The 26396-nt window shown below is 48.7% G+C and overlaps 1 protein-coding gene across 1 annotated transcript in view; it reads left to right on the plus strand.

The window, feature by feature from the left end:
- The first annotated feature begins 5918 nt into the window (after nt 1-5918).
- Nucleotides 5919-26396, plus strand: part of LPAR2 (lysophosphatidic acid receptor 2) — a 49274-nt gene continuing 28796 nt past the window's right edge. The window contains exon 1 of the mRNA XM_053368903.1: nt 5919-6291. The gene's annotated coding sequence lies outside the window, so the exon portion shown is untranslated. The remainder of the gene's footprint in view (nt 6292-26396) is intronic.

A 26396-nucleotide genomic window follows, 5' to 3' on the forward strand; every position in this document is an offset into this window, starting at 1 on the left:
GCTTTTAAAGGACGTTAGGTCTACTCTTAGCCTCAATGGAACCTCCCTGTATAGGAACAGTTTAGCTTAGAACACCAGACACTGGCTTTCACACAGTGGGGGAGGAATCAGGCAGGGGCTGCCTATTGTCAGATACATCATGCTGAGCAAGATGGACCTTGACTTGGTCCAACAGGGCAGTTTTTCATGTTTTTCATATGTTGTTGAAAGATCTTCAAAGCCTGTTGTGCAGAGGAGAGTTACAGGAATGATTCAAGCGCAAGAATGCAAACTGTGCAGAGTGAAATTGGATGAGCTCCAGAGAAGGAAGTAAACTGGGCTCTCTAGGGAAAGCTCCTTAGGGATGCAATCCAAGGTCCAGGGAAACAGACAGCACTTACTGCAAAGGAAATGTGTTTACAGTCAGCTTGCCTGTGTGGGAGGCAGAACCAGGATCTAATCAAACAAGTTGCCTTTAAAAATGAGGAACTATCCTTTTTCAATGTGTGTGTGTGTGTGTGTGTGTGTGTGTGTGTGTGTGTTGAGATCAAAACATAGATGCCTTTTTAACAGAGATGCTTGCTTATACCACATGCCAGTGCAATGCGAGTGATCAGGTATAACTGGAATTTTCTAGTCTGGGATGGAGGTATTTCCTGCAGTCAAACACCCCCAGAACTTCTCGAAAGCCTCTTATCCTCAGTTGCAACCAGGAAGGCTTCCCATCCCCAAGTGCTCTTGGCAGCTGGGCAGTGCTTTAATTATGGGGAGAAAGATAGCGAGTCCTTTAGAAAACCCAGGAGCCCCATTTCTGACTCCTCCTAGGTTTAGTCAAGTCATGTTTTCCTTGTAGTCTTCTAGAAGCCGGACCTGGGAGGGGCCGTCTTCTGAGCACGCCCCCTGAAATTCCAGCCCTCGGCATGGGTGGATTCAGATAGTCAACAAAGCTTGACTGCTTGACTGAACTCAAGCAGGCAGTAGCCACAGAGAACATTGAGCATGGATCAAACCGAAGCCCAAACGACATCTAGTGCACAGAGAGGTGCCTCATTTGGCAGTGCAATACAGTGGTACCTCGAGTTACAGATGCTTCAGGTTACAGATGCTTCAGGTTACAGACTCCACTAACCCAGAAATAGTACCTCGGGTTAAGAACTTTGCTTCAGGATGAGAACAGAAATCGCGCAGTGGCAGCGGGAGGCCCCATTAGCTAAAGTGGTGTCTCATGTTAAGAACAGTTTCAGGTTAAGAACGGACCTCTGGAAAGAATTAAGATCTTAACCCGAGGTACCACTGTGTGTGCAACCCAATCCTATGGGTGTGTACAGTCTTCTGATGCTAAGTGTCACTGAGTCCAATTGAGCTTATTCCTAAGAAACCCTGGATAGGATTGCAGCCTTAATCCTTGACAGACTCTGCTCCCCTTCCCATGCTCATTCATGCCACTCTAGCATCCCCCCGCTCGCCCCCCCCCCCGAATTCAGGGCCTTTCAGCACATGGTTGTCACTGTCCTGAGACAATCTGCAGTGCCCTCCAGTTACGGCTGTGAACTAAGCAGAGGGAGCCATGTGGATGTTGGTGTGGAAGAACTCGGTGCTGATCAGGGTGGATGTGCCTCATTGCCGCAGGGGAGCAGACGGAGCCCCTTGCAATGCTGTGTGTCCTGACCAAGAGGGTCTTGGCTTGCAGCACGTGCAAGGCCAGCCGGGGCATCAGGCTCACGCAATCAAGTGATCCATGGCATGGGTGGGTGGGCAATGCTTTTCGGCCCAAGGGCCACATTCTCCTGTAGGCCAACTTTTTTTGAGGGAGGGGCACATTCCAGGGGTGGGCAGGGTCAGAGGCAAAAGTGGGCAGAGCAATGGCTGCAGATTTTACCTTTGTCCAGCAGGTTATTTTCTGCACACAGCCCTACCCTTCTCTGTCTCCCCCTCCAGGTGAACAAGTAGCATTGTCGGCGTCTAAGGACATATTCCACCCAGCTAAAGCTTAGCAATCAAGGAGGGGGCAAGACAGGGCTGAAGGGGGATTAGTCTGGGGAAAGGCTAAGGATCTCCAACCCCCTTTGCGTGAGGTTCAGCATCTCTGCCAACAATGCATCCTCCACCTCCTTGTGACGGGCACTGAGCAGCCATAACTTAGGAATGCTCACCTCACTAACAAAATGGGTTTAGTCTATTTTTATGATGGGGCTGGTGCTGGTTGCAAGCCACATTGGGCACCATACGGTGGGAAGGGAGGTCATAAATTAAACACTGAGTGATCTGTCAGTTAATCACAACTGTCCCACTCAGACCTTCTGCTGGGCAAGGGGAGTTGGCCAACTCAGGCTGTAGATTTTGAAGGCCCAGAAGAGTAGCAGACTGAGGTGACCCAACTGTGCGATATATTCCATGGAGAAGTTCTCCTGCACAAGCTTCACTGAAATAAGCCACTATGCTCTTGCGCAGCTTGCACTGGTTTCAACAGGACTTGCCTGGAAGAACTTTTCCAGGCCCTGTGAGTGCAGGCAAGATCAGTTAGGATTTTCCATCTCAGGCATCAGAATGTCTTGTTATCTTTGTCCTTTTCATCTAAACATGGACAGGTCACTATTTGTTCTGTGGCATATTCCCTATGAGGCAACAGAGGGCTGAGGAATCCCAAATCAGAACCTGGACATCTAGGGATTGAGTGCTTCGTAAGTTGCTAAGCATCTGTATCTCATTCTTTCTCATGGATGGTCTGAAGGCACCTGAAGCAACCATCTTGCTACAAGAAAGGTAGAGCATAAAGGGGCTAAACATAATTGTTTTGCTGGTGCTTAGGAAGCCAGAGCATCTTCTCCCTGGCCCTCCTTCCATCTGGGAGCCTACCCTGGTCTACCTGCAAATCTGCCACTCTTCTGGTTATTGCTATTGTTTTCAGGAAGCTCTTCTTCATGTCAACCCCCACTGGAGCTGAGTGACTCACACCCTGCAAAGGTAAGATGAATGGCGGAGCCTCACACATGTGGCAGTGATTAAAGAAAGCTGGTTTTAAATTACTCTCTCTGCTACAGCTGGCTAAAATGGGGACGAGGTGGGGAAGCGGAGAGGGGAGCCCCAGCATCTTCAAGGCCTCATGGAAAAGCCCCATTCCACTTCCTGCCTGCCCTGGAGAGATTTTTAGCCAGGAGGAGGGCCATAATTCACTGGCTTGTTAAAGGGTGGGGGATGGGACAGCAGCGGAAAACTTGTAAGCTGGAGAATAAAAACTCCTGCTGAGGTTTCTACCAGGAGCTGAATAGCAACAGAGAAATGTGATAGTAAAGAAGAAGAAAGGTGGTAGTGGGGGACATGAGCAGAGCTGCAGCAGGCTCTCTCTGGATGCAAAAATCACTCACCTTCAAGTAAAGACAACAGTAAGGAGGCAACCCTATCAAACCCATGCTAAGTGATGACCAACTAAGGAGGCAAGAGAGAGGCTGAGGGAGCAACATTCTCAATCATTGCAAAGGTTAAACTGCAGGCATGATGGGAAGGCCAGTTCCCATTTACCCATCCTGTGTCTCCAGGGTAAGAAGTGGAGGGAGATGCCAGCTGCACTTGCCTCAGTGTAAGTTTGCAATGGACCAACAAGGAACCAGTGGGTGAGTTCTGGTTTTGCACCATTGTCTCTGTGCCTGAGAACCACTATCTGGAAGTGGGTGTAGGTAGCAGCCGCCACCCAGGGGATGTAAGGGAAGGCCTGGTTTCACTCCACAATTATCCTTTAAACTGTCCTCAGGCCTGGGCCAAAATATCATGCTGCCTGGGAGGAATGACAAGATGGCTCATTTGCAGGCACAGAAGTGGATAGGAATGGCAGCCCAGTCTTACTTCAACCCCGGCACTGGGGTCGTGCCCTGCCCTGCACCTGAGGGTATGAGTCTGGCTTAAGGGATGCAGGGCCAGCCATATGGCACACACAGCTCTGCCCCCCAACATTGGGAATGGGCGGGGAGGACTCAGGAGGAATAGCCAGAGGCTGCCACTGCCTGATGCCTCATTCTGCTGGCCCTGTTTTGCCCCCAAACTAAAGCCTTTCCTACACATATAGACAGAAGTGATTACAACCCCCCTCAAAGTTTCCAGAATGTTGCCCCTCTATTATGATCTCTCTCGTAAGCATTCATCCTCGGGGCAAACGTTTTATGCAATGGAGGGAATGTCAGCTTTGTTTTGTTACCTCCTAACTTTTCTAGCTGCCATGACTGTAATACACATATCTGCAAACATTTTATACACAAGTACAGGTGTGTCTTTGCAGTGAATCTATCACCCCTATTCCCCCCAAAACCAACCTACAATCAGAGTGAGATCTAACATGTGTACACATCCAAACACATTAACATTTCCTCCTCGCCCCCCCCCCATCTCCTGTGAATGAAAGACTGAATCCAAGAGTCTGAGTTCCCTTTCCCTAACTACTCTGCTCAGGCCAAAACAATCAATGCTAAACTGTAGAATCAGAGGATGCATGGACTGTGGTGTTTTTTTTAATTGCATGTTTGTGTGTGTGACCGCCCAGATAGACTGGATCAGGGGTCGGCAACCCAAGGCCCATGGGCCACGGGGTTTAACCACCCCACGCGCTGCCCCCAAACCGAGCCACGTGCTCGGCGAGTCCCCACGCGCTGCACTAAATTGGCATGGCGTGGTGTGGGAAATCACATCTGCACAGACGCAGATGCTGGAAATGGCAGGTGCATGCGCCCATGCATGATCCAGCCCATGGAGGGATCTCTGCTGGAGTGAACCGGCCCAGGCGAGGTAAACCTTGCTGACCCCTGGACTGGATTGTCCTGGTTGGCAAGACACCCACTGCTCTAAAGCCCCTCTAATCCGGAGGTAGGTCAAAGATCCTAAGGCTGCCACTGACTTCTGGGGTTTCACTGACTTTCGAGTCAATTTGCTTATGCACACAAACTGGGATGTGAGCTCCACTGAGCACAGTGGGACGTCCTTCTAGGTAAACAGACCCAGGCCTGGGTTGCACATTCTTTTAAAACCAACTGGGAGCAAACATGAGCTGCAGGCCTTAGGGCAGGGATGGGGAACCCGACACCCTCCAGATGTTGTTGCTGCCCTTCCAGCACCCCAGACCACTGGGCTAGGGCTGGCAGGGTGGACTGGTGGGATGGAGTTCTTTGACAGCTGGAGGGCTACAGGCTCCTCTATTCTGCCTTATGGCCTTTCATGGCGTTCAGTGGGGCTTCCGCCATAGGGCTGCAACCATACTCCTGCATAACCAATAGCTTCATCAGGCCAGGCAAGAACCACAATATCCCAACATGACTGATTAACCCTCCTAACAGTAAACCCAACTTGTCTCTTAAGCTTTGCACTCTGTTCACAACAGCCAACAGGTGAGAGGAGCCACAGGTGAGAGCGGAGTGCAGGGTGGGGACCAAAGGTGGACAAACAACCCCGGAAGGAACATGACACGTCCCCCACCAGAGGTACCCCCCATACACCCCACACATCCTGCTATGTATATACCATGAATTAAATCATATGACTTCTCCCCAAATCCTGGGCATGACAGTTTGTGAAATGTGTTGGGACTTGTAGCTCCATGAGGAGCAAATGAGATCTCCTAGGATTTGGGGGCGAAGCCATGTGCTTTAAATGCATGGTCTTCAGTTGCGCCCAACATCTGCTGCCTGAGGCGGTGGCTGTGGACCCCGTCCGGCTGCAGGACCCTGTGCCCTCACTGCAACTGGCCTGATAGCGAGGGATGCAGCTCAGCCCCGCCTAAGCGGGGGTGCTACTGGAGTATCACATTCAGGTGCGCCCTTGGGAATCTGTGCCCCTCTAGACTGGGGCAGGGGAAAAATCTCTTCTGCCCCCTGCCCTCTCCCCTTATCCCACGACCTCCCCCCCCCCATTCCTCCCCCCCGGGATGCCGAAACCTGCCGTGGCCGCAAGTGGCCGGCCAGGGGCCCGAGTGGCGTCTTCCTCCTGGGGGCCACAGAGATGCCGCCCCCTGCAATCCTCTCTGAGGCGCCCGCTTGCCGGGCTGGGTGGCTCCGAGGGCCTCGGGCGAGGCGAGGAAGGCGGGCCCAAGGAGGCCGCCCGAGGCGGAGAGAGGCGCGCCCGCCGGCCGCGGCGCAGTCGGCGCTTGGCGGGCCGAGGCGGCGCTTCCCTCTCGCTCCGGCTTTGTTCCGCGCGCGAGAGCGGCCAGGCCGGCGCTGCTCCGCGATGCCTCCCGGGCGCCGCTCCAGGAAGCAGCCGCGGCGGGAGCGCGGCGCCCACCACTAGAGCGCGGCGGCGGCGGAGGGCGGAGAGCGGCGGGCTCGGGGCGCGCAGGTAAGCGCTGCCTTTCGGCTTCGGGGCCGCGCGGGAAGCGGGAGGCAAGGCGGCGGCGGGGAAGGACTGCGGAGCCTGGGCGGACCGGCTCTTGCCCTCGGTCGGGGAGAAGGAGTTGCGGAAGCAACAAAGGCGGGCGTCTCCCGGGAGCCGCGGCCAGGCAGGGCCCCTTCTGGGGAGGGGACCCACTGGGACGCGGAGTTTGGACCTTCGGACTTCGGCCGCCCCCGGTTCCCTGCAGGTCTGCCTGCGCGGTCGCCATCCCTTGAGGCACCCGAGCAAACCTTCTCTCCTCAGTCCTATCAACGTGGAGTTGGTGGGAAGACAGGCTTCCGCGCCCTACCTTGAGCTCTTTGCAGGGAAGGCGGGAATAGAAATGCAACAGAAGTTATTCACGGGTTGTTTCTTCCATGAGAATCTAAGAACAACCCTATTATCGCTTCACGAGCTAAATCTGTGTTAGATAGAACTAAGTATGAGTATTTGCCATAGTTTTGTTCACAATAATATCCATTTGGGAAAGTGTCAGTGGGGTGCCAGAGTTTGCATTTTGCCAATAAGTCGCCTCATATGGTTGTATTTTGTCTTCAGAGCAGTCACTGCTGAAAATTACCTGTCTTGCAAAAATAATGTGCTACCAAATGGCAGCGGCACAGATGTTGCTCGATATCAGGATCAGCATATTCAGTGGTAACTGAGTAATCTTGATAACATGAAGCAAAAATTCAGAAATCCGCCTTTCCAACAAATGGTCTTTCGCCGTCCTTTCACACAACAGTTCAAAGAACTGTTGTTCTTTTTGCACAAACAAAAACAGCTTAGAGTGACATCGCTCAAACTTCTCTGTTTCTCCAGCAGAAAAGTAATTGACAAATTTGGGCGAAGCAAACTTCAAATCACCCTTGACTTAACTATTAATTAACCGCTATTAATTAACCACAGTGACAGATCTGGCAAAAGTCCAGGGAATTGTTTTCCTTGACTATTATTGTTTGCCTCGGATATGCAGGCTGCTTAAAACAGCTCCATATAGGAGCTGCACCTTGTGGTGAACCCTCACCAGATCTGCAGCCAGAGAGCGGTTTGCAAGTGTTCTAGAAAGCCTAGAACAGGCATGTCCAAAGTCCATTTTGGGGACCTAATCCAGCCCACTGGTCGGTTTAATCTGGCCCTTGTGGCAGTTTAACAACTTCACACATCTCAGTGTGTGAAAAAATACCTCCTGAGATGTGTGCAAACCTGGTGGCCACCTACAAGGAACAGTCGACCTCTGTAATTGCCAACAAGGGTTTTGCCACCATGTACTAAGTCATCTTTTGCAAAGGGATCAAATACTTATTTCACTCATTATAATGCACATCAATCTCTGACTTTTGTCTTCTGGGTTTCTGGGGGTTTTCCTGTTGTTATTCTGTCTCTCACAGCTACAATAAACCTACCATTAAAATTTAGCAGGGGATCAAATGCTTTCCCCCCCTCACTGTACATCAGGAACAAAGGGACAGGGAGGGGGTAAAGATCTACATTGGGTTCTACTGCCCCTGTGAATCCTCTCGCCTGAGGCAGTCGCCTCACCTTGCCTCATGGGTGGGCTTCTCCTGCCTGACTTGGTGGAAAGGTGCTCCTGAATTACTCCAAATGACTCCGTTTGAGGAGGGACGGTGGTTGTCAGTGTGTCCATGTGCAGCATTTTCTCTTTACTTGGAGTTGCATCTTTCTAATGGGGGGCAGGGAGTTGCAGGAAGGGCATGGAAATTTGAGATTACTGTATTTGAAAAATGCAGCATTTGGAGAAGGAGTCTGAACTTGTTTAAGAGCAGGAGGCAGTGTTTAAAGAATGGGCTGGGTTTGTCCAGCCCATAAAGGAGGGAGGCATTGTGATCACACATAACCAGAGCTGGCTTCTTCCCAGTTGGCTGGAATTCTAACAATTTCAGCATTTCTTTGGGGCAAGGAGAAGGTTTCTAGCCTTCCGGATTGGGAGGCAGCGTTTGAATCAAACTGCTTCTTGGCTAGGAGTCCTGGGTTCCTACCTGTGCTCCTAACTCTTCCAGTCATGAGGCCCTGGAGATGGATCTCAGAAATCCTGTTTCTCAACTTCTCAATGGTCTTCTCAGGGGAACAAGGAACAATTTATTTCTTGTGAATCATGAGGAGGAATGGGGAGGGCTGAAGGATCTTGATGGAACTTGCGACTGGACTGATAGGTGTCTGCTGTGTATTGTTTTAAAAAGTTGTGCTTCAATACCAGAGAGAAATTGTGGGGTACATGATTGTCTTTATATAGTAAGTGTAAAACGGAGTTGGGGTGTAACGTCAGCATTCTTGGAAGAGCGTGTGCCTCTTTCTCCTATTGCCATATCTGAGCACAAACCCCACAAGTGCACTTTAGCACAGCTGTTTGGCCCACTATGGGGAAGTGCTTGGTTTGGTTAATAGCTTGAGCAACCAATGCCTCCAGGTCAGCAGCAGCAGCAGCAGCAGCAGCAAACAATTCCAAGTTTCTGTGGGAAAGCTGCCTGCATACTCCAATGGGATGGGCCATGGCTGGCCATGCTGGCCCCTAGGGGTGTTTCCAAGAGCAATGGGGGTGTCTGTTTTTTCTCTCCATTCAGTGTGGCAGGGTGAGTGACAGACAGAGCTGACACTATGGGGGTGCAGCCAGCCAGCAACTTCTCCTGAACAAACCCTGGCAATGTGAGTGTGAGCCCTGCAGAAGCTCAGTAGTCCTGGTCTCATGGATATTTTTTTCTAAACTAGTTTTTATTGTGGGGTTTTGTGTTACAAAGCAAACAGATAAACAGGGAATGTCTCCACTTTCAATTCATAGTTTTTCACAGTTCATTTACATTTGGTGAGAGACATTTTTGTCATAGCCATCTTGCAGTTGAGGGAAAGGAGAGGTGGAGAGAGAGATTGTTTTTTCCTTCTATTGCCTATTCTTAGTGTGTTGTGTCAGCATCACATGGGTAGGTCCTTTGTGTTTTTATTTTTTCTTTATTGATATTGCAAGAGGTTAGGGGTTTCTGAGCTTGGTTAGTCATGTTTAGTAGATTGTGGAGTAGCTCTGTGTGAGGGAGGCCGGCTGGGTTGTTGGGTCACATTAGCCATATGGATTCATATGCTGTTGGAGGGGATAGGTCATTGCTGGTCTCATGTATTTCAGCAAGGCTTTGTGAGAGAGATATTCCAAGTGGACTGCCCCATCCTAATTGGGGATGGTGGAGTGACCTTCTGGATCTTACAACTCAGGGACCAGAATATCTTGAGCTGGCCTCAGATTTGATGCACTGATAGAGGTGATGTTGTTGGCACACTTTACTTCGGCCCAGATTTCACCACCCTGAACAGTAGGCTTATCCTGAGAGCCAGGGAGCAGCTGTGCAGCCTTATTGTTGAGTCTCCTAGTCTTGTTTGTGAGCACCTCCACCCTTGAGGCTAAGCTGCAAGGTCAGATGTTGCCCAACTGAAAGCAAGGCCAGACAAAAGCCAGGGAAGCATTATTTACCTGTCAGCACTGAGGCTGCCCCACCCCCACCCCGCTCTTTCACTTCCCTGCATTTCAAAGGGATGTGGTAACTATCCCTCCTGCAATTGTTCCTCTCCTCAGCTGAGCTGCTGGCTTATGCAGCCCCTGGGATCCTTTTCAATCCTCTGGGCACAAAACAAAGACACCACATAGGATGCATGCTTTCATACAGAGGGAACCAGGGCCCATATGAGCAGCCAAAGTATCTGGAAGTGAAGTCTGTCTTGCCATCGATGGATAAAGTGAGACCATAGATGTTTTTATCTGTGGATGAAGATAGACCATAGTTTGTTATTGAAAGAAAGTTGAAAGTGGTTTGAGAAAGGGTTGGTTCCCTGTTCTTTCTTCTGAGTAACCATGGTTAGGGTTGCATTATAAGGCACTGGTGATTAAGGCTGCAGTCCCATACAACTTCACCTGGGAAGGATCCAGGTGGATTTCTTCCTTCTGTGAAGGATGCCACTGTAAAACCCAAAAGATAAGCTTTGCAAGATCTCAGGTCCTAACGAACAAAGTAAACTTTGCACAATGTCAGGTGGTATTAAAATGGACAAAAGAGAGGAAATGGACCTGCCTCTGTCCTTTGAACACCTTAAAATATAAAATAGAATCATAGAATTACAGAGTTGGAAGGGACCCCAAGAGTCATTTAGTCCACCCACCTGCAATGCAAGAATCTCTGCTAAAGCATCCATGACAGATGGCCCTCCAACCTCTGCTTAAAAACCTCCAGGGAAAGAGAGTTCACAACCTTCCATGGGAGACCATTCCACGGTTGAACAGCTCCTACTGTCAGAAGGTTTTTCCTGATGTTTTGTCGGATTCTTTTTTCCTGTAACTTGAAGCTATTGGTTCGAGTCCTGCCTGCCAGAGCAGGAGAAAACAAATTTGCTCCATCTTCCATGAGGTATTTGAAGATGGCTGTCATATCTCCTCCCAGTCTCCTCTTTTCCAGGCTAAACATGCCCAGCTCCTTCTACCGTTCCTCAAAAGGCTTGGTTTCTAGACCAATGATCATCTTGGTTGCCCTCTGTCGATATCCTTATATTGTGGTGCCCAGAATAGTACACAGTATTCCAGGTGTGGTCTGACCAAGGCAGAAGAGTGGGATCTTAACACTAGACTTCTGTTGATGCAGCCTAGAATAGCATTAGCTGTTTTTTGCTGCTGCATAACACTGTTCACTCAGGTTAATCTTTGTGCTCCACCAAGACCCCTAGATCTCTTTCACATATACTGCTAGTAAGCCAGGTGTTCCTCATCTTATATAGTGGTATCTCGGGTTACAGAAGCTTCAGGTTACAGACGCTTCAGGTTACAGACTCTGCTAACCCAGAAATAGTACCTCGGGTTAAGAACTTTGCTTCAGGATGAGTACAGAAATTGCGCAGTGGCGGCAGTGGGAGGCCCCATTAGCTAAAGTGGTACCTCAGGTTAAGAACAGTTTCAGGTTAAGAACAGACCTCCAGAACGAATTAAGTTTTTAACCCGAGGTACCACTGTATTTATGCATCTGGTTCTTCCTGCCTAAGTGCAGAACCTTACATTTGTCCCTACTGAAATTCATTTTGTTAGCCTGAGCCCAGTTCTCTAATCTGTTAAGGTCATTTTGAATTCTGATTCTGTCTTCTGCAGCATTAGCCACCCCTCCCAGATTGGTGTCATCTGCAGAGTTGATCAATTCCTTCATCCAAGTCATTTATAAAGATGTTGAAGAACAACAGGCCCAGGACAGAACCCTATGGCACCCCACTTGTCATTTTTTTCCCAGGATGACAAGGAACCATTAATGAGTACTCTTTGGGTTTGGTCAGCTACAAATTCACCTAACCGTTACCTCTTTCAACCCACATTTTACCAGCTTCCTCACAAGAATATCATGGCGGACTTCGTCAAAAACCTTACTGAAATCAAGGTGCACTATGTCCACAGCATTCCTCTGATCCACCCAGCTGGTAACTCCATCAAAAAAAGAAATGAGATTCGTTTGGCATGACTTGTTTTTTGGAAACCCATGCTGGTCTTAGTAATATTGAATTATCTGTTCTAGGACCTTTCCTGGTATCAATGTCAAGCTCACTGGTCAGTAGTTACTTGGGTCTTCCCTTTCCCCCTTTTTGAAGATGGGGACAACATTTGCCCACCTCCAGTCAGCAGGGACCTCACCTGTTCTCAAAGAATTCTCAAAGATCATAGACAAAGGCTCTGAAATTACATCTGCAAACTCCTTTAAAACCCTTGGATACAGTTCATCAGGTCCTGGAGATTTTAATTCATTTAAAGTAGCTAGGTGTTCCCTTTCTACCTCTTTTCCTATTTTGGTCTGCAGCTCCCGCTTTCCATCATTTATTCTGTTATCACCCAGTTAGGCATTGCTTTCCTTTTGGGTGAAGACAGAAGCAAAGTAGGTGTTGAGTAGTTCCACCTTCTGTCTGTCACCCAAAAACATTTCTCCATTTTCTCCAAGCAGAGGACCTTCCACTTGCTTGTTCTTCCTCTTAGCTAAAGAAACCGTTGTTGTTGTTGTTGTTGTTCTTAGCCTCTTTTGCAAGCCTGATCTCATCCTGAGCTTTGTTGTGCTTGAATGACTGTGGATATCAGCTGATCTAGTTGCAATGATTTTCCTTAAGCACAGAGGTCTCAGCCACATCACACATTTAAAGCACTCTTATACCACTTGAGAATCCTGGGAGCTGTAGTTTGTTAAGGGTGCTGGGAATTGCAGCTCTATGAGGCCAGCACCCTTTAGAAGGTACAGTTCCCAGGATTCTCCATGACCGTTAACAGTGATATAACAGTACTTTAAATATGCTTTGAGAATGTGAGCAGAGCTACCGTGGGGGGGGGGGCAGAAGAGGAAACGGGGACTTCTGAGAAAAACTGGGAGGTGGATATTTGTTTTTTTGTGGTGTACATCCACTCCATAGTCATTGCGGGGGACTCAAGCATCTTTTTAGTGCTGTTTTTACTTGGCAGCTGTGGGGGATTCAGGCAGCATTTCTGCTGGTACCAATTTTTGTTTTGTGGGAAATCTCATCATCATCTCATATGTCACCACACTAGGAAACAGCAACTTCATTCGCAGCTGACATTTTCCGTTGCCAGTCTGAGTGTTGCATGAGCAGTGGCTGCAGGACCGTCATGGGTGCCTTTCTTTTGGAGCATCTGTGAGTCAGAACAAGAGCTCCCCACCTGGGGAAAGCACTGTTCTAGGAGGTCCGAGGCCTCTACAAATTCTGAATCTCTCCTTGACGGAATCCCTTTTGATGGCATCATACGCTAGATGTTCAAGGCATCTGCTGAACACTTTTTTCTGGCAAGTGACGCGTAATAAGTATTTTCTGTTCTTGTGTCCTGGTAGTAGCAGAGAGAAGGGTGCAATCCATTCTCTGCAGTATAGGTGAGCTTTGCTTCCTGTGCTCAGTCAGTGGTACCATCAGGGCAGGGTAGGATTATGGGGGCAGAAGGCTAGGAATCCCTTCACCAGCTGAGCAGAAGGGATCAGACGAACCACACTTTGAAATAAGTGAAGCAAGACACATCTCAAGGGAGAGGACTGTAAGCCCATGAAGCGCAATGCCAAAATCACATCACTGTGTTCAGCATCAATAGCCACTCCTACACCTCCTACACCTGTCTGCATATGCAAATAATAGTGATACTTAGTATTTACATAATGCATTTCAAAGAGTCAGAGTCACATATGCTGTCTCTGTAAACAATAGCCCCACAAAGGGCAGCAGGACTTGCTGTAGGCTGTCTAATGAGTTCATGGCTGAAGTGACATTTGAACTAGGAACTTCAAGCTTACATTCTGAGCCATCTTCCACATTTTGTATTGGAAATTGTTGTTTTTCCTAAAGCATTGCATAAAATGATTGCCCACATTTCAGAACATTGTTTTACACTTGCAAAAATTGTAACAAACAAATATTTTGAGGTGTTGTGAAGAATTGCCAATGGGCTAGAAAATTAATCTCTTTAAGCCAGGGATGAAAGGGGCATATTATTATTATTATTATTATTATTATTATTATTATTACTACTACTACTACTACTACTGCTACTACTACTACTAGGTAAAAGGTACTACTACTACTACTACTATTACCAACATTACAACATTCCAGCTGTTTTCTACTCAGTGTTCACCAATACTTTATCAAGCCCTGACCAAGCCTTCACCTATGTCTTGAAGGTGCAAGACCCCTCAGTTAGCAGAAGCATATGCTGCAAAGTTTTGCATCTCAGATTACAAGTAAGGAATAGCATGTTTGAATACTTCCCCATATAAAAATACTTCTGCATATAGAACACTTTCAGTATACCTAAAGTCCTTTGCTTATTAGGGGCTACCCCACATTTTCTTCAGAAAATTGCTTTGCACAGGTAACTACCATAGAGTTAACAAAAAAATTCAGAAGTGGGGGGTCCGTGACTTGGCACTTGAAAAATAGGGGTCCTTTGTAATTAGGTAATTAGGAAACACTGCCCTAAACAACAGTACGAGTTGCAAATGAAGCTTTTCAAGGCTTAAGATGATGCTGAGAGATCAAGCAGATATGCAAAGGGGATTGGTTGAAACACCCTGATCTGTGTCTACTCCAAGCCAAATAACTCCACATTCCACCTGACTCCACGTTTCACCTCCCCCACCCCCCAAATAAATCCTCCCTCCTTTCTTTTGCAGCTACAGTGGTATCTCAGTTTAAGAACAGTCCGGTTTAAGAACGATTTGGTTTACAAACTCTTGCAAAACTGGAAATAGTGTCTTGGTTTGTGAACTTTACTACGGGCTAAGAACAGAATCTGAATGGTGGAAGGGCACCGGCGGTGGGAGGCCTCATGAGGGAAAGCGTGCCTCGGTTTAAGAACGGTTTTGGTTTAAGAACAGACTTCTGGAACGGATTAAGTTTGTAAACAGGGTACCAATGTAGTTTGAAGAGAAGCAGGAAGAACTTAAAGAGCTGTGCTCCTTTTAAGGAAGACTGTTTTTCTGCATTGTATTTTTCAAGCGCGTGGACTGGTTTGCAGAGTGCAGGAAACAGCTAGCAGAGTTCCTTATCACATTGCTGCTGGTGTTCTCAGCCCTGTGTGGGGAACAGGTCTGGTGGCCAAGTGCAAAAGGGACCAGCCCTGTCCCTTCCCCAGTTGTGTAGCAGAGGAGATTTCAGCAGGGGAAGCTTGTTGAAGCCCAAGTGGGGAACTGCTGTGGTGCTCAGGTCCTACTTCTGGGGATTCTATGGGCACCTGGTCTCACCCTTAGGATTCTTCCTCCTCATTTCTGTGTATCAAGGAGAAAACCAAACTAGGGTTTTAATAAGGGTCTCACATTGCTCTGGGCTTAGTGATGTCTAAGAGGCTCATTGAAGGTCTGCCTGAGGAATGCTTGGGCAATGTTCGGTGCAGACACATAGGACCATATCCAGTGTTGGTGAGACCTTGACATAGGAGAAGCTGAGAGGATAAGCTGATAACAAGCAGCAGAGAAAGAAAACATAGAGCCGTGATCAGTAACCAACAGCCTGTGGACCAAATGCAGCCTGGTGGGGTCACCACCTGAATTTCTGGCTCCTAAGCAAGGGAGGGGGAGAAATGTAAGAAGCAGCGGCCGTAGGACTTTCTCTGGTGATGGTGTAGCCTTCCCTCTCTAGTCCGTCCCCAGAGAGAACCAAGGAAGGCTCTGTAGAAAAATGTGTGTTTACTCAGGGTGTCACGCCAGAGCAGATGCTGATGCTCTCGGGGGTGGGAGGTGGGGTTATGGGACTCACAAAGGCATCTGTGCAGTAACTGCTGTTCTCGGGTATACTCTGGGGGTGGGGGATCAGCAGGTAGCAACAGAAACATGCTAAAAAATCAGCTCAAACACTTCCTCTTTTTAAACTTGAGTGGCAATTTTGAATTACTAATACCTATTGTCATCACCTTTGGCAAATATACCACGACTAGGTTTCCACCTTGCTATTTAAAACACACACCTCATATCTCCCTATGACAGTTTGTGGTACTGATTATAAGGAGTGAGATTATAGGACTGCTGCATTCACTCCCCAGTGCTTAGTGACGGGTAGGTCCTAGAGTTCAGTGGAACTATTATTTCCCTGAAACGATTAAAATGAACTCCATCCATCCCATGGCGTTAGTTGGCATCTGGAATGTTTCATCATCTTTCCTGGGTGAGACTGTCAAGTAAAACACCCAGACCTGCTCAGGGACTCTGCCGTTGTAATGTCAGGATCTGAAGGCAACACAAGGAACTGCAATGTGAGGATGTGCCTTCAGGAGTCCCTGGCCCAGCCTGGCCACATGACAGCCAAAGAAGCCTCTTTTGCACTGGAGGTCCATGGGATCCGATGCCGATCGGCTGTGGGCTACATACCCCAAGCCAAAGCCTTAAGTAGCAGACTTGCCTGATGAATTTCTACTAGCAGAGAGGTGGGGAAACTTTATCAGTCCAAGGGCCACATTCCCTTCAGAGAGACCTTTTGGGGGGCCACATGTCAGTAGTGGGTGGAACAATTTCTGCACAAACACAAGCATCTCACTATCCTCCACCCAGAAAAGCAAAGAGGCCTGTCAGAGTTCATGGATGTGTTTCTGCCAGGCCAAACCATGCAATTTGAGGGTCAAGCCAAGGGAGAGGCATGGCCTGGGGAGAGAGGGTGGGCCTGAGAGGGAGTTCAGAGGACCAGACAGGGAAGGGCCACAGTTGAAGGGGCCCCAGGCCTGAGGTCCCCCCCTCCTACACCAGCATCTGGAAAGTGGGGCTGACCTACATAGCTGCATATGTTTATAGCAATGGCTGGGCCAGGGTCCACAGACTTGGGCTTTTGAAGGTCTATCTACACACATGCACGTTTGCTGTGGGGTCAGCAAACACTCAGCAAATACATTTGTTGTTCAAACTGTAGATCTGCCCACATTCTCTCACACACAAAGGCAGAAATTCAGCATGGTGCTATGGCAATTGTTCCATCAGTGCAAGAATGATTGCTCCTCTCCCCCTGCCATGTGCAGGTTCTCCTGAACTCCTCCCCTGAGCTCATTTGGAGGATGGGGGAGGAAGCCCCTTTTTGCTAGTGGAAGTCCTTCAGCTTCCCTCCTCCCCCAGTCGTCCTGCTGCTGCTGTGGTCCCCCCAAGCTAAGCCATGGTTTGGCTCAGTGCTACTTCCAAGCCCAAGCTCATAGTTTGTCTCCCCCAGACAAACCATAAGTAGCAAGCCAACAGCAAACCTTGGCTGCAGCTTGTGGCTTGTATAGAGTGAGACAAACCCTAAGCTCAGGTTTAGATGTAACACGAAGCCAAGCCATGGCTAATTCTAGTTAGTGTGGCAGCAGGACAAGGGGAGGAATGGAGCAGACATGATTTTTATTGTGCACACCCTCACACTTGCACATTCACATTTGGCCATGGATTGGCTCAGTCTTGCATGCAAACCTGGTTGTAGCTTGCACAGCTGGAACAGGAACAGTACAATTGGGTCAAATCAGTCATGGCCATGAAACAGGGCATAGTCAGAAAAGGGATCTTATTCTTGCATTGAAGGTCTGCTATTTCTCCATCCCTCTTCAGATGGAAATACACTAGGGAGCAGAAATCTGACTCACCCAGCTGTCCTTCCTTCCATTCAGGGTTGTAACATACAGTAGCTCTCCAATAAGCATAATTGGGATTAAGAAGAAGGCCAGATGGTGCGTGGTTTATGGAAACCAATCCCCGGTTCTTGGATGGTCAGAGCAGAGTGCAAAGTTTGTTTTAAAACCAAACGCTGCCACCTCACCCATCCAACTGCTCTTTCCACATTCCAGCGCAGACCCTGCTGTGCTGGCTGTTGCTGCTGCCATTGTTAGGATGTCACGGGGAAGTGAACCAATGGCAGCCTCTTTTCTCTGTTGCTAAGGGAAGGAGCTGTTGGCTCAGGGCCCTGCACCCTACCCTGTGGGCTCCCAGCACAGTCCCATGCAAGGGAGGGTTTCATGGTTGAATCCAGCCCTTTCTACTTATTTTTTACTTTCCTGGCACTCCAAGGTTGTCTGCACCACACAACTCAAGCGCATGGCTTCCCCCAAAGAACCCTGGCTGGGAGCAGCAGTTTACCTCTCGCAGGGCTGCAATCCCCAACACCTTCCATAAACTACACTTCCCAGGATTTCTGGGTGGCAGCGGAAAGCAATGTGCTTTAAATGGGTGGTGTGAGCTGAGTGCATCAAGCGGTAGTTTGGTGTAAGGTGTGAAGGATTTGAGTGGTGACCCGAAAGGCGAGGTTTGGTGGGCTTTCTCCATGCTTCAGTGGTGCCAGGGATGAAGAGGCCTAGCTGTGTTCTTCTTTCAAGGAAGAACAGTGGCACTTGCCAGAGCCTCCCTTCTCGGGGCCCAGGTGATGGAGGCAGCTTCTGCTTTCTTTCTCCTGTGCCCTTAGCTGGCCTTGTTCATGTTATGGAACAAAGATAGGGAATCTGTGGCCCCCACGGTTGTCAGACTCTAGTTCCCATCAGCTACAGCCAGAATGTGAGTTGTCGTAGTGGTGGCTGGTGCCCTTTAGAAGTGGAAGAGTGAAAGGCAGGGGGACCAACAGAGAATCACAGAATTGTAGAGTTGGAAGGGACCCTGGGGATCATCTAGGCCAACCTTCTGCAATGCAGGAATCTCAAAGCATTCATGACACGTGGCCATCCAACTTCTGCTTAAAAACCTCCAATGAAGGAGAATCTCCCACCTTTCAAGGGAACCTGTTCCCAGGGGCGGAGGAAGGGGTGTGTGGTGGGGGCGGGATGCCCTGGGTGTCACCACTCAGGGGGGTGACAAAATGCCAGGCGGCACACACCATGGGGCCTGCAGCACACCTGAACCACACATCTATCCTGGGAGAGATGTGGTGGCTTGAGTGCCCGCAGGCTCTGCACTGCCCAGACAGCCCACCCACTGCTGTAGGGCGGCTGAATGGGTGGAGGCAGGGAGACTCCTCAGTGGCCCCGTGGAGCATCCTGCCCCACCTGGACCTGCCCCTGGGCGCAGGGCACGCATGCCGCCCCAGGCGCCCAATTGGCTTGCTCTGCTGCTGCCTGTTTTACTGTCGAATAGCTCTTATCATCAGAAAGTTCTTCCTGATGTTGAGTTGGAATCTCCTTTCTTGTAAGCCAAGAAGCCATTGCTTTGGGTCCTGCCCCCTGGAACAGCAGAAAGCAAGCTTATTCCCTCTTCCACGTGATAGCCCTTGAGATATTTGAAGATGGCTCTCCTCTCTTCTCTCAGACTCCCCTCTTCCAGGCTAAACCTACCCAGCTCCCTGCATCGTTCTTCATAAGGCTTGCTTTCCAGACCTAGGGAGAACCAGAACCAACAACAGGCACTGCCACTCATTTGAGTTTTGCCCCCACCCATCCTGAGTTTTGCAGGGCAATATGGAAATGAAGGAGGAAGGAGCTGGCGGGCAGTGCTGCCCCCTGAACCTGGGGCAGCCAGGAAGGGGCTGGCTAAGGGCAGGTTGTGGGGGGTGGAGCAGTGCCCTCTGTGCCCCGATGGAGCAGCCTCTACCAGCTGCAGTCCAATGTTATCCGGAGGACCAGCAGGGAAAAGCTGTTATGGGATTCGCTGCCTCAGGGCCCCAAATAACTTCACCAGCCTTGGATGGTATAATCTAATTCTTATTTATTTGCATTCATTCGCTTCTATGTGACTTACAATGATAAAGGATACATAATATAAACTAGTAGCGTGCATTTAACTTCTGCACATTCAGCTTTTCACATTGGGCAAAAAAATTAAAAAATTAAAAAGGTGGTGGGAAAAGGGGGGGCCATGGAAAAGGACTTTGGCAAACCCCCCCCCCGCCTCTGAGCCCAATGTGCTTGGACTCTACACCATGCTGACGTTATGAGTTACCCCCAGAATGTGACCCCCGTGTAAGTTAACCGTCGCTTGTACATCAGTAAAAGAAGATTATTGACTAAAAATACTCATCTTGTAGTAACATGGAAGCTACAAACCACACCAGGGCATCAACACACGGTATGACTCCAGTTAAGAGCCAACTGTCTGGGTCAACAGGCCCGTCTTTTCCTGGCGCCCAAAAGTTGATCATGACGGCACGAGGCACATCTCTGTAGGGCAGCTTTTCCCAGCCTTGGATCCTCAGGCACTGTTGGACTGCAACTTCCATCAGCCCAGCCAGCATGGCCTAGTGGCCAGGGATTGTAGTCCAGCAGCATCTTGGGACCCAAGCCTGGGCAAGGCTGCTCTAGGGAGAGCATTCCACAGCTGAGGAGCCACTGCTGAGCAGGCCTGGTCTTGTGTTGCCTCTCTCAGCACCCCTTTTGGAGGTGCACTCAAAGAAGGGCCTCCAAGGATAATTGCAGCATTAGGGTAGGTTCCTGTGAGGAGAGGCAGTTCCTAAGGTCCCTAAGGACTTTATAGGTCAAAACAAGCACTTGGAATGCAGCAGCTTGGCATGGGGGGAGGGGGTCATTTGCTGTTCTCCTTCAGTCAACCAAATAGTCCTATCCTAATAAATTGAAGGCAAACAAAAATGAAGGTCTCCAAATTCCACAGTTGGGCAGTACCTTTATTAGGACCAGGCAAATGTCACAAAATAAGCGAGGAGCAGTCCTCTTCTACAGAACTCTCTGTCAGGCAAGACAGGTAGCTATGCAAATCTGTTCATGGATGTGGAAAAGCCTGGGGAAGCTAAGGCTGATTCTCATTGTCATCAGACACTTGATAGCAATTTTCATGTACACATCTCAGGTAAATTCATCTTCAAATGAACCCTGCGACTCGGGAAATCCTTTTCATTATGCCGTTTAGGTTCTCTGGTTAGGGAAAGGAACTTGCTCAAGAGCAGTCCACAAAGCCACGGCTGAAATCAAGGCTGGATGGCTTTGCAAGAGGATTAGACCCATGCATGGAGGAGAAGCCTCTCAATGGCAGCTATGCTCTGCCTACCCTCAAGGAGGCCAGTGGCTGGGAATCTCAAGTGGGCAGAGTTGCTGCTGCTGTGCTCAGATCCTGCTTTCAGGCTTCCCTTGGGCGGCTGGTTGGCAACTCTGAGAACAGGATGCTGGACTAGTTAGGTCTCTGGCCTGATCCAGTAAGCTCTTCTTGTGTTCTTAAGTCAGCTCTTCCCAGTCAGTGTACTTCTGGGCAGGTCTCGAAAATCATTTAGAAACCAAACCACTAAACACCAGTTGAAAACAAACAAATATCTGAACTGAATTTGCACATGGGACATCTCACTAGGAGATGGAAAGAAGGGAGCTGCTGGGTTTGGCACATTGTTTTTGATCTTCCTCTCATTTGTTTGCTGTGTTGTGTTATTTCCCAGTTACAGAATGTACTTTGCCTACCTAATTAGTTCATCAAGCAACTTGGCTGAGAAAGCCAGGTGCCAAGGGAAATAATCTGCAACCAAACAAACACTGGCTTTGGGATGGCAAAACCCTCTCAGGGGTTTCCTGTTACTCAGCATGAATGCGTTGTCTCCCTGGCAGAGGAGAGAAAGGGAAGAAGCAAATGCACCACACCAGGGCTGAGAGAGATTACAACGGCTTGTCCTTACTCCAAGCCGCAGTGGTTCTCAACCTGTGGGTCCCCAGATGTTGTTGGACTACAACTCCCATCATCCCTGACCTCTGGCCTTGATAGCTAGGGGTGATGGGAGTTGTAGTTCAACAACATCTGGGGACCCACAGGTTGAGAAAGGCTGCTCCAAGGGACTTTGCTAGGGTACCAAATACAAGGCTCCTGGATCTTTAATAGGCTGCTAAGACATCCTAGTCATGCTGGCCACATGACCCAGAAGCTGTATGCCAGCTCCCTCAGCCAATAAAGCTAGATGAGCAGTGCAACCCCAGAGTCGGTCACAACTGGACCTAATGGTCAGGGGTCCCTTTACTTAAGACATCCTACATTTAAAGCACGTGACTCCACCAGAGAATCCTGGGAACCAGAGTACCCCTCACAGAGGTACACATCCCAGCACCCTTAACAAGCTGCATTTGTAAATGCATTTTGAAGGTATGGTACATATGCTGCCATTGTCATGTAGAGAGGGAATTTCAGGCAGCGCATAGCTAAACTGTGGGTGTTCATGGGTTTCTCAGTCCTGCTCAGGTTTCTGTTCAGACCAAGCAAGAAGAAAACAGAAATTGGTAGCCTGTTTTCTCACAAGTAAGTTTCCACTGCAGTAAATGCGAATACACTTTTGCAAGTGTTTCAGCAGCTGAGATAGTAGACTGCAGTGATACCATTCTAGGACTTAATTGTCTGCAATGGGTAAGCAACTGGCAACCCAAGGGCTTATTTTAGCCCCAACCACAGCCTTTGATCCCAAGGACTTTCACCGTTGGTTGCCTTCTTCCACACAAGCAGTCTATAGCAACAAGTGGGTTCAGGATTGGGCCAGGGAGCTGTTCATGCCTCACGACAGGAGGGAGTTGGCCACTGTCTCGAAAGAGCTGCAGACAGTTCTGAATTCAGACACCTTGGCCTCAGCTGTCCTTGCTCTGGTGACCTCCTTCCTAGACTCCTGCCATGTGCTCCACTTGGGACTGCCCTTGAAGATGCCTCAGAGGCTGCAGCTACTGCAGAAACTGGCTGCTAGGTTGGTAAATGGGGCAGCTTGATGGGACCATGTGTCACCAGTCCCAAAAGTTCAGCGCTGGCTGCGAGTGAGCTACCAGGCCCAATTCAAGGGGCTCATATTGGCATACAAGGACCTAAATTGCTTGGGACCAAGTACCTAAAAGAGTGCATGCCCCAGTGTCCCCAGTAAGCATCAGAAAAGCTCTGGGTGCTGCCCAGTTGGTGTGGATTCATGACAGGGCCCTCCGGGTAGCATTTCCTCACTGGCAAAATGTCCTCCCCGGTGCAATGCATCCGTCCCTATCATTCGCTTTCATGAGGCACTTGAAACAACAGATTCTGTTCCTGACAATCTTGAAATTATGAGCTGTAAGTGTATGTGGACATTTTACATGTTTTTAGTTGTTTTTAATTATCTTTAATTGTTTTTAAATGTCTTAAATGTATTTTTTTGTTCTTAGTTTTAATTATATTGTTGCTTTCTGTTGGTGTTCGCAGACCGGGGCTCCTTTTGGAGAAAAGGCGGGGTAGTAATTTAATAACACAATTAAAGAAACAAAGTCCTTTAGAAGAAGCCTCCCTTTACTGGGACCCTCACTCTGTCAGAAAGGGCGCTTTAACTCCTTCTGTTCCCCTCACTTGTGACCATGCAGAAGAGTTTCTATCAACATAGCATCACCCAGCTCCTTGCTGCTGTTCCCATGGGAGGGAAGGAGTTAAAGAGCCCTTTGCCTGTTCAATATGTGGAGCCAATCCTGCCCAAAACTTTGACCCACTAGGCAGCCTCAACTGTGCTCCTGGTTCAATTAGTTCCTGATCTGGTTGGAAGAGGCTCCTGATCCTGGCAGGGAAAACAGGAGAGGAAGCTTTTCACATTTTGGAGGTGAGCATCCCTCCTGCTCCTTTCCCCCGGATGCCATGTCTTCTTCTATTGTGAGCTTGAGGGCAGGGGCAATCTCCGCTCTATAAACTCTAGAATTAACCCTTGTGGCAGGCCGGGTGTTGCCCGATTTCAGCCTGCTCCATCCCTGACCACTGAGAAGGCTGGCAAGGCTCATAGGAGCAGAGTATGATCATGTCTGGTGGCCGCAGGTTCCCTCTCTGTGTGCTAAGGTCAGCAACCTGTGCCTTGGGAGTAGCTGGCGTGGTGACTGGAAGAAGAACAGAGTCCCGCATCTTGGAGAGGGTTTCAGCAGGTGATGCTACTCATGTTCTGCAGTGCTGTGCCATTACGCTCCCATTCAGTACAGTTAACTGTACAAGGCCCCGTCTTCCCTATCCCTTTGAAGCAGTTTCATGCCACTTTAAAAGAGTCCTGGCTTTTCCAGGGACTGTTGTTGGTTAAGGCTGCTGAGAGTTGTCAGCAAACTTGGGAATCTTGGGGAGAAGCCATGGCTGTTTAAAGTCGTATGATGCTGCTTTAAAGGTTTAGTACAGATGGGGCCCAAGAGTGAAGGTTTTTATTTGGCTGTTCTCTTGTCGGATGGAGGCTTCTGTGCTCCTGCTCTCCATCCTAGGGCCAGAGGGGGCAGGCAGCCTGTAGACACAACTGTCCATAAGAAAAGCCTCTTTCTTGCCCTTGTTGCATTGGGGATATTTGGAGGAGAGGTCATTTCTATCTGGTAGGGGATTAACTGATCCTCCAGGGACAAAGACTCAGTTATTCACCCCATTTGGCCCCAGATGTTGTTTGCTGCAAGGATGTTATCTGCCTAGCCAACAAGAGCTGCAAAACTCATTTTAAGGGTTCTCAGACCTGGTGTGAGTTTAAACTGTTCCCAGGGATAGCCCTCATATTCTGGGCTGATCCTTTCTCGGTGCTTTTCTCAGAATAGCTTTGGGATTTATTTACCAACTTTGTTATTGGTGGAACTGGCATTCTTGTGATGTCAGCCTCATATCATTGTTATATGTCCCTCTGAGGATCTTGCTAGATGTCAGCCCTAGAATATCGGAAGTATGCTTCTAGGCATTAAGGGACGTGGGTGGTGTTGTGGTCTAAACCACTGAGCCTAGGGCTTGCCGATCAGAAGGTCAGCGGTTCAAATCCTTGCAATGGGGAGCTCCCGTTGCTCAGTCCCAGCTCCTGTCAACCTAGCAGTTTGAAAGCACCCCCCAAAAAAGTACAAGTAGATAAATAGGTACTGCTCCAGCAGGAAGGTAAATGGCATTTCCGAGCGCTGCTCTGATTTCGATGTTCCATTACGCCAGAAGCGGCTTAGTCATGCTGGCCACAAAACCCAGAAAAACTGTCTGCGGAGCGGACAAACACTGGCTCCCTTGGCCTGTAAAACGAGATGAGCACCACAACCCCAGAGTTGTCTGTGACTGGACTTAACTGTCAGGGGTCCTTTACCTTTAACTTTATGCTTCTACGCATGCGCAGAAGGCACTTAGTTATCACTGAATTTGTAGTTCATACACAGTCTGCCAGAATTTGTAGTTCATACACAGACCAGCCCTCAGGGATTAACTGCAGGCTACTTCAGAGTAGCTGTTGTTTTTTAAAAAATTAAAGCCTTATCTTGTGGGTGCCTTTCAGCATCTTACAGTAAAAGTAAGGATGAGATACTGACCTATTTTACAGGGTTGCTGTGAAGGTAGCTGTGTGTGTGTGTGTGTGTGTGTGTGTGTGTGTGTGTGGAGAGAGAGAGAGAGAGAGGGAGAGAGAGAGAGAGAAGTTCTTCCAACACTTACAGTACATTTGATAAAAGTGGTTGAAGATTATTAGCATGGCCCTCATCTTGCCACAGGTGTGCAGTGCGGGGGGGGAGCTGGTGTTGTGCACCCCTTGAGGGCTGAAGTGTGTGTCTCTGGGCAATTGGCATGTGGGAGTGTGTGCCTCCACCCAAGGGTGTCACCAAGGATGTCCCCTTCACATGTGGCATCAGAAAAAAAGAAAGGGGTGCCCTCAGATGACTGTTCTGGATTTGATTCCCTGACCTTGGAAGCCCCAGCGGTTGAGGGCCAAGGCTTCTCTGTGACAAGGCCATGGATTGGGACCAGGCAAACTGGAACTGGGCTCCCTTCCCGGATTATTATGGAATGCTCAGCAGCAAAATAATAGCAGGTTAGACTATAAAAAGTTCACTGGGATTCCAGTTCTGCTCCGCATTAGTTAATCTGGACCTAACTGCTACGCTCCGTATACAGAATCTCCAGTTCATCCATAATCATAGAATCATAGAGTTGGAAGAGACCACAAGGGCCATCGAGTCCAACCCCCTGCCAAGCAGGAAACTTTAGCTAGAGACTAAAATGTGCGTCTAAGACACTTATCCAGCTGGAATTCTACACCCCCAACAGCGGCCTTGCTTGCTCTCTCCGATTCTGCTAACCCTGGATGGAATGATGGACGTTGCATTGCCAGTTAGGGCAGTTGCAGATGCATTTAAAATGCCACAAATTAGTACTGACTCTAACAGACTGGAATGAGGAGTTTTGTATTGCTAGCTGTTAAGGCTTGTGATGTGCTTAATTGTTGTTGTTTTTTTAATCACATTGAATAGATTTCTTTAAAGCCCAAGAATTAGAGGCCCCTCTCTCTTGTCTCTTTTTAACGTAAATGCCCAAGGCCAATCTGTGAATGGTCAAGCCCAGATAAAATGCTCATAACACAAAATGATCTTTTTTCCTTTCCTTTCTTTTTTGGGGGTGTTTATAGTTAGGGCTGCTTAGCTGAGTTACGACTCACTATGCTGGAACTCAAAACACTTGGGGTGAATCACAGCAATCCATAAATAGGTTTAGTCAGCATCCTTGGCTTTGAGCCAGTTGGGTCCAAACTGATTTACAAGTGGGGGGGCAGGCCTTGCACCCACATTTTCATGTTTCTGCTTTCTTGATCAGTCTGAATGATATGCGGTATTTCTGATAAATGGAATCAACTGTTCAGCACGGTTTGGAATCCATGTACAGGATCAGAGAAATGGTTTTGTGCTCAAGCAGCATTCAAAAGTCTCCTTTTTACACTATTTCCTGAGACTTAAGACGCAG

This window comes from Podarcis raffonei, chromosome 2 (assembly GCF_027172205.1).
Source record: "Podarcis raffonei isolate rPodRaf1 chromosome 2, rPodRaf1.pri, whole genome shotgun sequence".
Taxonomy (NCBI): Eukaryota; Metazoa; Chordata; class Lepidosauria; order Squamata; family Lacertidae; genus Podarcis; species Podarcis raffonei.